Source organism: Pinus tabuliformis, chromosome 8 (assembly GCF_031772625.1).
Source record: "Pinus tabuliformis cultivar Carrire ecotype Pingquan chromosome 8, CPIR1, whole genome shotgun sequence".
Classification (NCBI taxonomy): Eukaryota; Viridiplantae; Streptophyta; class Pinopsida; order Pinales; family Pinaceae; genus Pinus; species Pinus tabuliformis.
The window spans coordinates 1,492,314,137-1,492,328,247 of NC_142294.1; positions in this window are offsets into that span (position 1 = coordinate 1,492,314,137).

Here is a 14,111-nt window from a genome sequence, read left to right on the forward strand (position 1 = left end):
CCGCCATGCAAAGAGCACACGGCTCTGGCAGCACAGAACTGTGGTTTAGGCAGCAAATGCCTATGCCATTGCACGCTCCTCCTTTTTCCTTGACCAACCAACGCGAGGGCACTCTGGTTCTGCTCGACGGGGGCAGTGAGCAGCTTCCAAGCTTCTGGACGCAGAGATGGGTGTACACCCTCAGGCACGCAATGTGCAGTTCTTTCACGCAAGGCCTTCTGAATGCAGATGGCAGCGTAGAAACACGCTGGTTCTTCAACGGCTCAAAGAAAACCTTCACGCAGCAACACTACACGCTGGTTCACACGCACTTCAATGCTCAAACACGCTGGCTCTTCAACAGCCTCCCCTCAGAGAAAAACCTTCACGTAGCACCAAATAGGCTCCGATACCACTTGTTGATAGAATAGCAGAAAAAATAGGAGAAGAAACAACAAAGAAACCACAACAGAATGACCAAGAAACTAAACTGAATTTGGACTGGAATTTGTTATTTAACAATGATTCTCCGCATTCCATTTCATGGGCATTTGATAGTTTTTATATCATCAACTGTTGTTACATAACTAATTATTCGGTATAAAACGGTCTAACTACATTTTACCTAAAGTAACTAATTCGTTGTCAAACTAACATGACAAACAATAGAATGTTTTCCTTAAAAACAATATCAAATTTGTAGAAAGAAGGTGCACAAACACAACTATCTATGAACTCACAAGAAGATGGAAGAAAAGAGGCAGCAGTCACACAAGTAAACTTTCAAGCAGAGGTAAAAGATGAAAATTGGTTATGGCATTTGAGATTTGGACATCTCAACTTTGGAGGTGTTAATTTGCTGCAAGGAAAGGCATGGTGAAGGGACTGCCACTCATAGAAAAACCAAATATCATATGTGAAGGATGTATCTTGGGAAAGCAACATAGAGAGACATTTCCAGCAGGAAAGTCAGTGAGGGCAAAGGCACCTTTGGAGATTGTCCACTCAGATTTATGTGGACCAATGCAGACACCATCAATTGGTGGTAGTCACTATGTATTGACCTTCATAGATAACTACATAAGGAAGACATGGGTCTTTCTCCTAAAACAGAAAAGTGAAGTGTTTGAGCGCTTTCACTAATACAAGGCTCTTGTTGAAAAGAAAAGTGGACACTACATCAAAGTCCTTAGGACTGACAGAGGTGGAGAATACATCTCAAATGACTTCCTTTGATTTTGCAGGGAACATGGAATTCACAAGCAATTTACAACAAGATATACACCGCAGCAAAATGGTGTGGCAGAAAGGAAGAATAGGACCATTATGGAGATGGCAAGGAGTATGTTGAAGGTAAAGCATTTGCCAAATGACTATTAGGCTGAATTTGTTGCTTGTGCAGCGTATATATTGAATAGATGTCCAACCAAAAGCGTCCAAAACGTTGTCCCTGGAGAGGCATGAAGTGGAAGAAAACAAAATGTCACTCACATGAGAGTTTTTGGATGTGTGGCATATGCACATGTCCCGGATGAGTTAAGGAAGAAGTTGGACATCAAGGGGGAGAAATGTATATTTGTTGGATACATCGATGAATCCAAGGCATACAAGCTCTACAATACATCAACCAAGAAGGTCATAATCAACAGAGATGTGCAGTTCATAGAAGAGGAAGCATGGGATGGAAGTTTAGAGAAGATAATCAATGTCAAAGCATGTATACAACATGAGGACATAGAGGAATTAACAGCAGCAAGTAATTTCTCAACACTGACTCCCTTTACTCCTATTCAAGTGCAGCAAACAACACCATCAACAAATAATAGGACAGTTTCGCGCAGCCAAGCAAGTGCTTCTCCAAGCACACTGCGAAGTGCGACACCAAGTGACATGTCAAGCCCATCTTCAACAAGCACAAGAAGACCAAAGTTCAAATATTTAAATGAAATTTATGAGCAAGATGAAGTTGATAGTGGCACAACTTTGAATTCCTTATTTGCAATATTGTCATGTAGATGACACAATCCACTTTGAAGACGTAGTCAAAGAAGGAAAATGGGTTGCGGCAATGGAGGAAGAAATAGAAGCAATAGAAAAGAATGACACATGGGAGTTAGTGAGCCTTCCGAAAGGAAAACATGTTATTGGAGTGAAGTGGGTCTATAAGACCAAAATCAACATTGAGGGAAAGATTGAAAGGCACAAAGCAAGGTTAGTTGTCAAAGGATACAAGCAGTAGCATGGAAGAGATTACGCGGAGACGTTCGCGCGAGTCGCACGGATGGAGATAGTGCGCGCAGTTGTGGCGATTGTCGCACAGCATAAATGGACAGTGTATCAGATGGATGTAAAATCAACGTTCTTGAATGGAGTGTTGAAAGAGGAAGCGTATGTCGTGCAATCGCATGGTTATGAGATTGAAGGCCAAGAAGAGAAAGTATATCGGTTGAGGAAAGCTCTTTATGGGTTGACGCAAACACCGCACGCATGGTACAACAGGATAGATGCTTACTTGTTGGACAATGGTTTCGACAAATGTGACGGTGAACCTACTCTCTACATCAAAGAGAGCGAAGGTAAGATTCTCATTGTCGTCTTATATGTAGATGATTTGATTTTTTCAGGCAATGATGATTTCCTCATCGCTGATTTCAAACAAGTCATGAAGAGTGAATTTGAAATGACTAACTTGGAATTGTTAAGATATTTTTTGGGCATAGAAGTGAAGCAAACAGAAAATGACATTTTTATCTCTGAAGCAAAGTATGTGGCAAAAATTTTGGAGAGGTTTAAAATGCAGAACAACAAGTCCGCACCAGCTCCAACTATCATAGGGTTGAAGTTGATCAAAGAAGATTGCAGCAGCAATTTCAATCCAACACTATACAAAAGTATGATAGGCAACTTGATGTATTTGACCGCCACTAAGCCGGATATAATATATGCAGTAAGTTTGGTGTCAAGGTTCATGGAGACACCCAAGGAGACACATTGGCAAGCGGCGAAAAGGATTCTGAAGTATGTCAATGGGACAAAATAGTATGACGTTTTGTACACAACAAGAAGTGATTTCAGGCTGGTTGGTTACACTGAAAGTGATTGGGCAGGTAGTGTCGATGGCAGAAAGAGCACGTTAGGATATGTTTTTCATTTGGGTTCCAGAGCCATTTCATGGGCCTCCAAGAAGCAGCCAATAATGTCACATTCAACAACAGAAGCTGAATATGTTGCAACAACAACAACAACATGTCAGGTAGTTTGGATGAGAAGGATGTTGAGGGATCTTCGTCATGACCAAGAGGGCGCGACAACTATTTTTTGCGACAACACCTCAGCAATTGTATTGTCAAAGAATTCTATCTTCCAAAAAAAGACCAAGCATATTGATGCTAAATATCATTTTATTAGAGAGTTGATTAACAATGATGAAATTGTGTTGCAGCACTGCAGGTCACAGGGACAATTTGCTGACATCTTCACAAAGCCATTGGCATGTGAAAGTTTTGTTTATCTCAGAAACTATTTGGGAATTGTAAATGGCGGCAATTGTGATTAAGGGGGAGTGTTGGAAATAATAATCCCAACCACCGCAATAAACAACCTGACAGCAGCCATACTTGTCAGACGTATTTTTGCAGGTTTCGTCTCTGTTTGAAGATCGAAACACTGAAGCCAGACGTGAACCATTCTGAAACTCAGCAAGGAATTTAAAGCAGTCAATGTACTTTGGTAAATAGATATGGGAAAACATTCATTCAACGACTATTGCCCACACTCCAGAAACACCTCCGCGATTCTGATCACACTCAACAACAACATCATATTAATTTCGCTCTGTCATGAATTAAATGTAAAATTGTATGTTGAGTTATATATGAATGTAAAAGTCATTTTGTAATAGGTTAGAAAGTAAGAGGTTAAAAAAAGGGAGCCCAATTCTCTGTGGAGAAAATGGTGGAGCGAATTTTGGTGGCCGCTTGAACACAACAGTTACAGTATTTCACTGTGCGTTATTCCACGTGAAATTTTAGTTTTTACTTAGTGAATGAGCAGCAGCCTCATGTGAATGTATTTTCATGTTTTAGAATATAATACTAAATTTTTATTGTGTTGCTCCAAACCTACTTTGTCATTTTTGCCATGAGTAAATATTATTCATAAGTCTCTGAAATAGCTCCGGGGTGCGCAAAATCCAAGTCCGTGAAATAGTTTTGCGGTGCGCGAAGGTAGCTGCGCAAAAGTCAAAGACGTCTGCTCCTTAGCGAAAATTAAATTTCCTAAATTTTTTTAACAGGATTAACATTATTCAATGAGCACCTAGTGCATTATTAAGATACGTGCTGAAAGTTTCACATCATAAGTCAAAATTGAAGTAATACTTGCCCACTTGCAGCCTCAATGACAACCTGAAGCATTTTAATTGGTATGTTTAGAGATATCGTTATGTCCTCAATAGTTCTGTTTTTGTCTCATTATTATCCCTGCCCTGCCGAAAGTCATGGTATATAGCGATTGATATCGCTTTGACTTTTTAAATTTCAAATGCTTTAATCAAATTTTTATAAAAACGCAAATATTTAATTAATTTTTGTTACGATTTCATTGGTTATTCATCTTTGGGGTCTTATTGCAGACCCCAAACTTGCTTGCTTTAAAAACTTAGGATATCTAAAGTTTTGGCTTGAAAACTCACAGTAGTTTTCAAGCATGTTTTAAGGTTTAACCAAAGCTTTTAGCCAAAAGTGTAAATAAAAACTTAGGATATCCAAAGTTCTGGCTTAAAAACTCACAGTGGTTTTCAAGCATGTTTCAAGGTTTAACCAAAGTTTTTAGCCAAAAGTGTAAATGGATGTTGAAACGTTTTCTATTTATAATTTATCCAAAGTTTATAGAGACTTTATTGCAGATACATTTTGTATGTTTATAATTTAAAACCAAAGTTTGTTGGGATTTTATCCATGCCATTTGCCCATGGTTGCAGTTGCCATCTGCCGTGGGGTTGTAGGTATGTCAACATCTGGTTGTCGACATGTTTCCTATGGCTACTTGCATGTCTGGCTCACATTGTATATAGTGATGCATACCTAAAACCAACAATGTATTTTGATTTCTAAAACCATACCAATACCAATAATATATTCGGATTCCGAAAAGCATACCAATAAAAAATGCAGACAATCCTGACAATCCTAATTTTATGAGTTACCTTCTATCATAGTGAGGATCTAAGAAGCGCTTGATGAAGGATGTTGAGCAGATTGGGATCGAAAGCCAACATCTTCGCAAGTTTACGACCCAGGTGAACATACATCTGAGCAAGCCTCTTTACTCTTTCTTGTCCCAATCTTGTAGTCAAGCAATTTCTCTGTTATAGGTCAAACTTATAAATAGGGTAACTAAGTTGAAATCATACCTCAATACCAGGCCAGGGAGTAGCTTAATCTCTCCTTATGCTTGGTGCAGTCTAAGGCAACATGGCCAAGGACCGGGGCTGTAAGATTTTTGAGATACACAGAGCTAGATCTGCAAAACAATAAACAAGCTTGCAAGAGAAGGAAGGAAGCGAGCAAGAATTGAGAAAAGAATGAAATTGATTCTCCAATATTAGTTTTAGAATAAATACATAAAAGCAACTAAGTTAAGCTTAGTTGTACATGCAATAACTAAAGCTAACTAAAGCTAAGTGTGCTTTATCTTATGTTAATGTGTACATGTGCCACATACAAGCAATAAGTTAACTGGAGCTAATCTAGGTGCATGTACACCAACACAGCTAGTCTAAGTGCATGTACACCAACAACTGGAGCTAATCTAGGTGCATGTACACCAACACCCCCCCTTAAGCATAACTTAGGTGAGTGTGATGCAAAATGAATGAGTCCCGGCAACACGGCCATTTTAGGTACCCATATACAATGCATAAAAAGGAGGAAAGAGGGAAAACCCAGTGGGAAGAAAACCCCCCCTCAAAATATAATGCAAAAGTAGAGAAAAGACAACTGCTAGGTAGTCGTGTCCTTCACCCCGAGACGATCTCGCAGGAATCGAAACTTCTGCTCAGTGAAAGTCTTGGTGAAGATGTTAGCAATCTGCTCGGAACTAGGACAGTACTGAAGATCGATGATCCCATCATGAATGAGTTCTCTAATGAAGTGCATGTGGATCTCAATGTGTTTGGTATGCTGCCGCTGCACTGGATCTCTGCAAAACTTTAGTGTACTTTGATTATCGCACCAGATGACAGTTGGATGATGGACACTAATCCCAAGCTCAGATAGGAAATGTTGTAGCCAAATTGCCTGAATAGTGGCATTGACTGCTCCTCTATACTCAGCGTCTGCTGATGATAAAGCAATGGCAGCCTGCTTCTTACTTGACCAACAAATTGGGCCGGATCCCAAACTAAGTACATAACCGGAAGTAGACTTGCGATCAATGGTGTCGCCAGCCTAGTCTGAATCTGTGAACCTGATGAGATTCAAAGAACAATTGGCTGCATAATGAATCCCATAGGTGATTGTCCCCTGGACATATCGAAGGATGCGCTTTGCAGCATTCCAGTGTAACTCATGTGGCTCCTGCATGTATCTGGAAACTGCTCCGACAGCATAGGAGAGATCAGGACGGGAGTGAGTGAGATAAAGAAGACTTCCCACAAGCTGGCGATACAATGTGCAATCAACCAATGGTGTGTCTTTGCCATTCTCAAGCTTTATCCCTGATAAGAAAGGTGTGGCTGCTGGCTTGCAGTGACTCATGTGAAATCATGCCAAAAGATCTCTGGCATATTTTGGTTGAGAAATGGTAATGCCAGAATCATGCTGATGGATCTCTAGTCCAAGGAAGAAATTTAGCAAGCCCATGTCTGTCATAGAAAACCGCTTATGCAATGCAGTTTTGATGTTAGTAATGACAGAAGCTGAACTACCCGTTATCAAAAGATCATCTACGTAGAGTACTATGATCAACAAGGAGTCAATTTTCTTCAGAAAATAAACATTGGAATTAGATTTGCAGCGTACAAAATTTTGAGATAACAAATAAGAATCCATCTTTGCATACCATGCTCTAGGTGCCTGCTTGAGGCCATAGAGAGACTTCTTTAGTTTGCATACCAGAGATGAATTCTGCATGTATCCCGGTGGCTGCTCCATGTAGATTTCCTCCTCGAGATCACCATGAAGAAAGGCATTCTTCACATCCATATGATGCACCTCCCATCCTCTTGTTGCTGCAATGGAGAGAGCTAGCCGAATGGAATCCATTTTTGCCACTGGAGCAAAAGTCTCATCATAGTCAACACCATGTACTTGCTGAAAACCTTTTGCTACCAATCGTGCCTTATATCGACTAACTTGGCCATTTGATGCTTTCTTGGTCCGGTAAACCCACTTGCATCTCACAAGTTTGCGATTTGAAGGTAGCGGAACCAAATCCCAAGTCTGGTTCTCAATGAGAGAGCTATATTCCTCATCCATGGCGGCTTCCCATTCAGGATGCCCATTTGCTTCTGCATAAGTTTGTGGATCAGATCCATGCATCATATAAGCATGCATGGGCATGGATGGCTCCATAGCTAAGAGTGCTTGCGGATCTTCCTCAAACAGAGGGATAGAGGCAGGATCATCAAGGATATCACTCATGCTGCACCATTTTTGTGTTGAAGGTGGTCGAGAATCTTCCGAACTACATGCAGAAGTATGATCTCGATGTTCAACAACTGGTGGTCTAACAAGGGTCACAAGAAAAGACTCATCTTCATCAGAATGCTGGTCTGAAGTTTCATCTGCATACTCATCAATGAGTGGTGATGAAAATTTGGTAACAAGTTCATCTACTGGTGCATGCGAAATATCTTCGTCAAACTTTAAACTCCTTTCAATAAAGAGCTCTTCAGTGTGGATATCAAGCAATCTGTACCCTTTGACTTCATCAGAATATCCAACAAACATGCATGCTTTGCTTTGAGGCTCCAAAGCCTTTCTCTTCTCTGGAGGAATGCGGGCCCATGCTCGAGATCCAAAAATGCGGAAATGACTAACTTCAGGTTGCATGTCAGTCCAAGCCTCAAAAGGTGTTTTTCCAGTAACAGATTTATGAGGAGATCTGTTCTGGATGTATGAGGCACAATTAATAGCTTCGGCCCACAATTTCGACGGAAGAGATCTTGCATGCAACATGCAATTAGCCATCTCTTTCGAAGATCGATTTTTCCTTTCAGCCACGCCATTTTGTTGTGGAGTGTAAGGAACTGTATGCTGCAACTGTATGCCTGCTTCGTCACAAAGATTCTTGATATCTTTGTTGACATATTCCGTCCCATTATCTGTGCGGAGTATTTTGATGCGTTTTCCAGACTGATTTTCCGCATGCGCTTTGAAAATCTTTAGATGTTGAAAAACTTCAGACTTGAATTTCAAGAAGTAAACCCAAGTGAATCTCGTGTAATCATCTATAAATGACAACACATATCTTGCTTTGCTCATTGAAAGCACCGGAAATGGACCCATGAGATCACTGTGTACAATTTCCAAAGGTGAAGAGGCTCTCCATGCATGCCCCTTCTCGAATTTTTCTTGTGGATGCTTTCCAAGAGCACATCCATTACAAACACCATCTGAAAATTCAATGGTTGGCAATCCTTTGACCATCCCTTGCTTACTAAGCTGTTGCATATATCTGAAATTCAAGTGTCCAAATCTCTCGTGCCAAATCCTACTTTCTTCATTTGCATGCGTAAGTAGCAAAATAGAATCTGATTGAGGAACAAAATCAGAAAATGTATACAGACGAGATTGATCATTTACCTTGCCAGATGCAATCTTCAAATTGGTTTGCATGTCATAAATGCTCACGGAATCTGGGGTAAATTCCACTTTCCTTCCGCTGCCTGTGTGTGTCATTTGATACACTGAGAGAAGATTCACAGAAAGCCTTGGAATATGCAAGACATTTTCAAAACTTCCATCTTCGAATTGCACTCTTCCTTGTCCAGTTGCTGCAACTGCAGAATTATCCCCCATGAGAATGAGAGGACCTGAGTATGCATGTAGAGAAGAAAAGGATTCCTTTGAAGAAGCCATATGATGTGAAGCTCCTGAATTGATGATCCATTCTTGTGGTGCAGAATGAAGAGCAATCAAAGCATGCCCGTTACCTCTTGGATCTGGTGCTTTTTCTCCAGACTTCTTCTTAGCATTCTCAGGAATGTGGTCTCCAAGATTGTGTTGCTGGAGTGTCTGCGCCATAAGATCTATAGTCTTCTTCATGCATGCAGATTCAGGATCAAAACCACGGTGGCAATAATTGCACATTGATTGCCCTTTCGTTCCTTTCCTTTCCTTTGAGCCAGATGATCCATCAGGGGGTTTGGGATGTCCTCCCTTTCTTGGATCAGGATCCTTCTTCCCTTTTCCTTTTTGATGGTCTTTGGAATTTGCCTTTACTTTTGCATGCATAGTAAGTGCATGCGCTTTGGAATTTTTAAGTGTGCTCATTTTGATGAGCTTATCTTGCTCATGCATCAAAGACTGAATAAAAGAATCCAGTGAGGGCATCTTCCAAGCTGCACCAGTTGCAGATCTGACTGTGTGGAATGTAGAGACGAATACTGCATACTTTGGACCAAGTTTTGATAAAATGGAAAGAATCAACTGATTTCCTTGCTTGGATTTGTCGATCCCGCATCCTTTCAGCTGAACCAACAAGGCTTTATACCTTGTGAAAAAATCTTGAATGTTCTCAAAGTTTCTCGGATCTAATGAGTTTAACTCATTTTCGAGAATGTGACCTTGCATTTCATCCTGTTTTCCAAACAATCCTTCCAATTTTTTCCATACTTCATTTGGAGTTGAACATGATTCAACATGAAATAACAGTTCTGGAGAAATAGATAAACATAGGATGCCGAAGGCCTCGTCCATACGATTGAAATATCTTGTTTTCTCCATTGCCGATGTTGGTTCAACTTCCGTTTCCATGGTTATTAGAAATAAGCCTCTACTTCTGAGATGAAGTTGAATCTTTGGCTTCCATTCGAAATAATTATATGGAGTGAGAATTGACGATTGTGGAAACTCCAATTTAGACTCCATTCTTTGTTGTTGCTTCAATCTTCTGAACCTGCAAATAAAATTGCTTGTTCACTGATTACAAATCCCTGTGCTCTGATACCATGTAAGATTTTTGAGATACACAGATCTAGATCTGCAAAACAATAAACAAGCTTGCAAGAGAAGGAAGGAAGCGAGCAAGAATTGAGAAAAGAATGAAATTGATTCTCCAATATTAGTTTTAGAATAAATACATAAAAACAACTAAGTTAAGCTTAGTTGTACATGCAATAACTAAAGCTAACTAAAGCTAAGTGTGCTTTATCTTATGTTAATGTGTACATGTGCCACATGCAAACAATAAGTTAACTGGAGCTAATCTAGGTGCATGTACACCAACACAGCTAATCTAAGTGCATGTATACCAACAACTGGGGCTAATCTAGGTGCATGTACACCAACAAGAGCCAAACACATTCAAAGCGGCATGCTTGCTTTTCATTTGGTAGAGTGTGTTTGAACCTTTATTCAATTCCTTTCGAAATCAAAATCAATTGAAAATAACAACAGAGGCAAGGCACCAAAAGAAGTATAGTTAGCGGATACCTTTCAGCGCCCACTTCCCTACCGAATGCTCTTACAGTCAGGCGCCATATTATGAAGATGGGATTCGACACCCAATAATCACCATCAAGAGGAGGACGGGGGTGACCCACGTAACACTCAGTAGCCATTTTCAATAGCTAAGCCATGCTAACGATTGTTTATAGGGGATTTTTTCATCTTACCGCCACTGGTTCTTTTCAATATAATACTTATATTTTATTCCCACAGAAATCTAATGCGTGACATAAGCTCTGCGGTTATAAAACACATGGTTGCAATTATATTAAGCATTTAAAATATTTTTAACATTTAATATGAATATTTAATATATTATTAATTAATTAATTATAATATTTAAATTGATATAGATTTATTTTAAATATAGATTAAATTTCTTAATATATAAATATATTTATAATTTAATCCGTAGATTTTTAAAAATAATAATCATAAAAAATAATCGTGTATTTATTCTTTTATATTAAATATTTTTTATATGTTATTAAAAAAAATTACACATTAATTAACCCATCTTAAATGTAGATAAAGATGGATTTAAATCATTTTTTTTAAATGTAATATATATATATATATATATATATATATATATATAGGCATTTACCAATTATTTATTTATGTAACCTCTATTTTGTTTTGTTTTTTTAAATAATTTTGTGTAATTTAAAATGGAATTGTCTTTAGTGACTTTTAAAAATTTGAGGTGCAATCTTGATTTGTGTTATTTACATTGGTTTTTTGATTGTATATATGGATTTAGCACCGTGAAAAACCCTTAGGGCACTTGGATTTTGTAGGGTTTACCTATCAAACTTGTGATTTCAATAAATTCGTGTCGGATTTTAGAGAAATTAGACTGGAAAAACCCACAAGAAAAACTTCCAAAAAGTAGCACTAAAGACAACTTGATTTAAAATAGAGTTGACTTGTATTCTTTTTAATTTTTGAATGTAACTTTATGTTTATTTAATTATCAGTTTGGAGAAGAAGAGTAAGTGATAAATTAAATAAATTTCATATTAAATTATTATTATTGTGTGACTAGAGGAATTGGGCAGTTGACCGGTTTTGCTTCTTCCATAGACATGCGAAAGTCAGGGATTTGTATCTCAAATCTCTTAGTACATAACACTTCATTTTCATGACACTTTTCAATTAATCTGCCTCTTGAAGATTTATTAAATTGACTTTTAAAAATATAAAATATCATAGAAAATAATTGATTAAAAATTGTAAATCATTGCTTAAATGAAAAATCAATTAAATGAATACTATATAAAAATAAATGAAGTTCTAATTAAGATATCAATAAAATTTAAATTCTTATTTTAATAATAAAAGATTTTGGTATAGATAAAAATTTATATTTTGAAAATGAAAATAAGTTAATTGTGCTTAGAGGCACTTTCCAACCTAGTATGGAAGAGAAGTTGTAATGCCCTGTACTATTATGTAAATATTTTGACTTAGTCAAATTACATAAAAATAGAAACAAAAATAAAAAATAAAATTGAGGTAAAATAGTCAATCTAATTGTTGGTTTTTCTCTGGGTTTTAACAACTCATGGTTTTGTCTCTCTCACACACACACACGTCAAGCATCTAGAGAGATAAAATCTCTTTAGGTGCAAAACTCTTTGAGTGAAGAGATTTGATCCCTCTCTGCACTTGGTAGATCCTAAGTTAAGATGGATCTAGGCTGATTATTTTAAAGAGAGCAGTATGAATCAAGTTAATAAAATAATTTAGACTAAATGAGTGCACTCATATAAGTTAAAATAGGCGTCAATATATAATAAGTATCAAACACATACTTCATTATATGCCTCAAGTTGCTAAAATTAAAAATTCATAAGAACTAATTAAATTATAACTTTATTTTAAATTATTATTATCATTATTATAAGAAGAATTAATATATAAGTTAAACATATATACATTTAGAAAAAACATGGAACAAGATTCTTAACCATGGAGATTTACCACTCCTTTACTATGGAGATTCTAAATATATAAATATACTTTGTTACAACAATACGGACCAATACCATAGGTTATGAATACCACATGCCGAAAAAACCATAACTCACTTCATATGACACTTGTTTATATGGAAAATTTTTAATTAATTAATTTAATTAAATGAGAAAAATAGCATAACTACTTTGGAGATAAATTTCATCTTTTGATTTGTGTAACTACTATGAAAATCCTAGAATACTTCATGGAGGTTAAATCCTTACATTCCATTTCATTATTATTGATAATTAAATTAAAATTGTGAAAGCCCTATTGCAAAATAAACATGCCTATCAACGTAAATATTAAACTGAATTATGTCAAAGGACAATAGCTCGAGTGGTAGCTAGCAGGTTTAATTCCCCCTCCACTCGGGTTTTATTCTGTGGACACATGTTAACCTATATAGCAAAAATTTGAACATGTTGAAAATCATGATATGAAGTGAATAGTGGTATTCACTGATTCACCAACCATTGTGAATAGTCCTTGTATTCACCATTCACTATTAAAAAAAAAAATATTAAACTAAATTGCATTGATTAAAAATTAAAAATATTAAAATTCTATATTTTCATAAGTAAAATTAGGTTTTGTTAAAGAAGAATTAAGATAATACCTTGAAGTCATTGTGATGAAAGGTTCTTTCATCCTCATTTAGGTTCAAATCCTTTTTTGACATGTTTTTTTTTAGTCGATTGTTAATACGATATATATATATATATATATATATATATATATATATATATATATATATATATATATATATATATATATATATATATATATGATATATTCAAATTTTGTTGATTTGGATTTGTTCGTTAAAGAATTGAAATGAATGGAAGTGCTCATGGATCAAGAAATGTGCACATGTGATAGAATTATAAGTAGAGCTACTGCAGTAGAAGGGGGCATAACTTACATATATGCCACAATTAGATTCAATTCCATTCTTTACCCAAATAAATGTCTATTGCCAAGGTCACTAACACTTTCTTTTCCAATGTCTCCATAAGCACTAAAGCATAAGTATTTATAATGTTCCTTAACCATTAGACTTCAAACATAACCAAGTATGTATTGAATATAATATCACTAGAAAAATACAAGAGACAATAAAAAGAAAGTTGTAAAATATACCCTTGTATTTAGGTAATTCAAAGAAAGAAACAATGTTCACTTGCCTCTTAAGATGGGGTGACCTTTCATTAAGCAAAGCTCCAAATGAAATAACACAAAAAAACATTCCATAGCCTCCTATCTCTTTAAATAGATTTTCAATATCAATAACCCTATGACTTGTGTTTTCAACATTAATTACTATCAACTACCTAATGGGCCTTGTAATGTAAACCCTTTTATATTAAATAATTATCCATTACTATTTAGTGAGCCTTATTCAAAGAGGATTTCCACATACAACAATTAAATAAC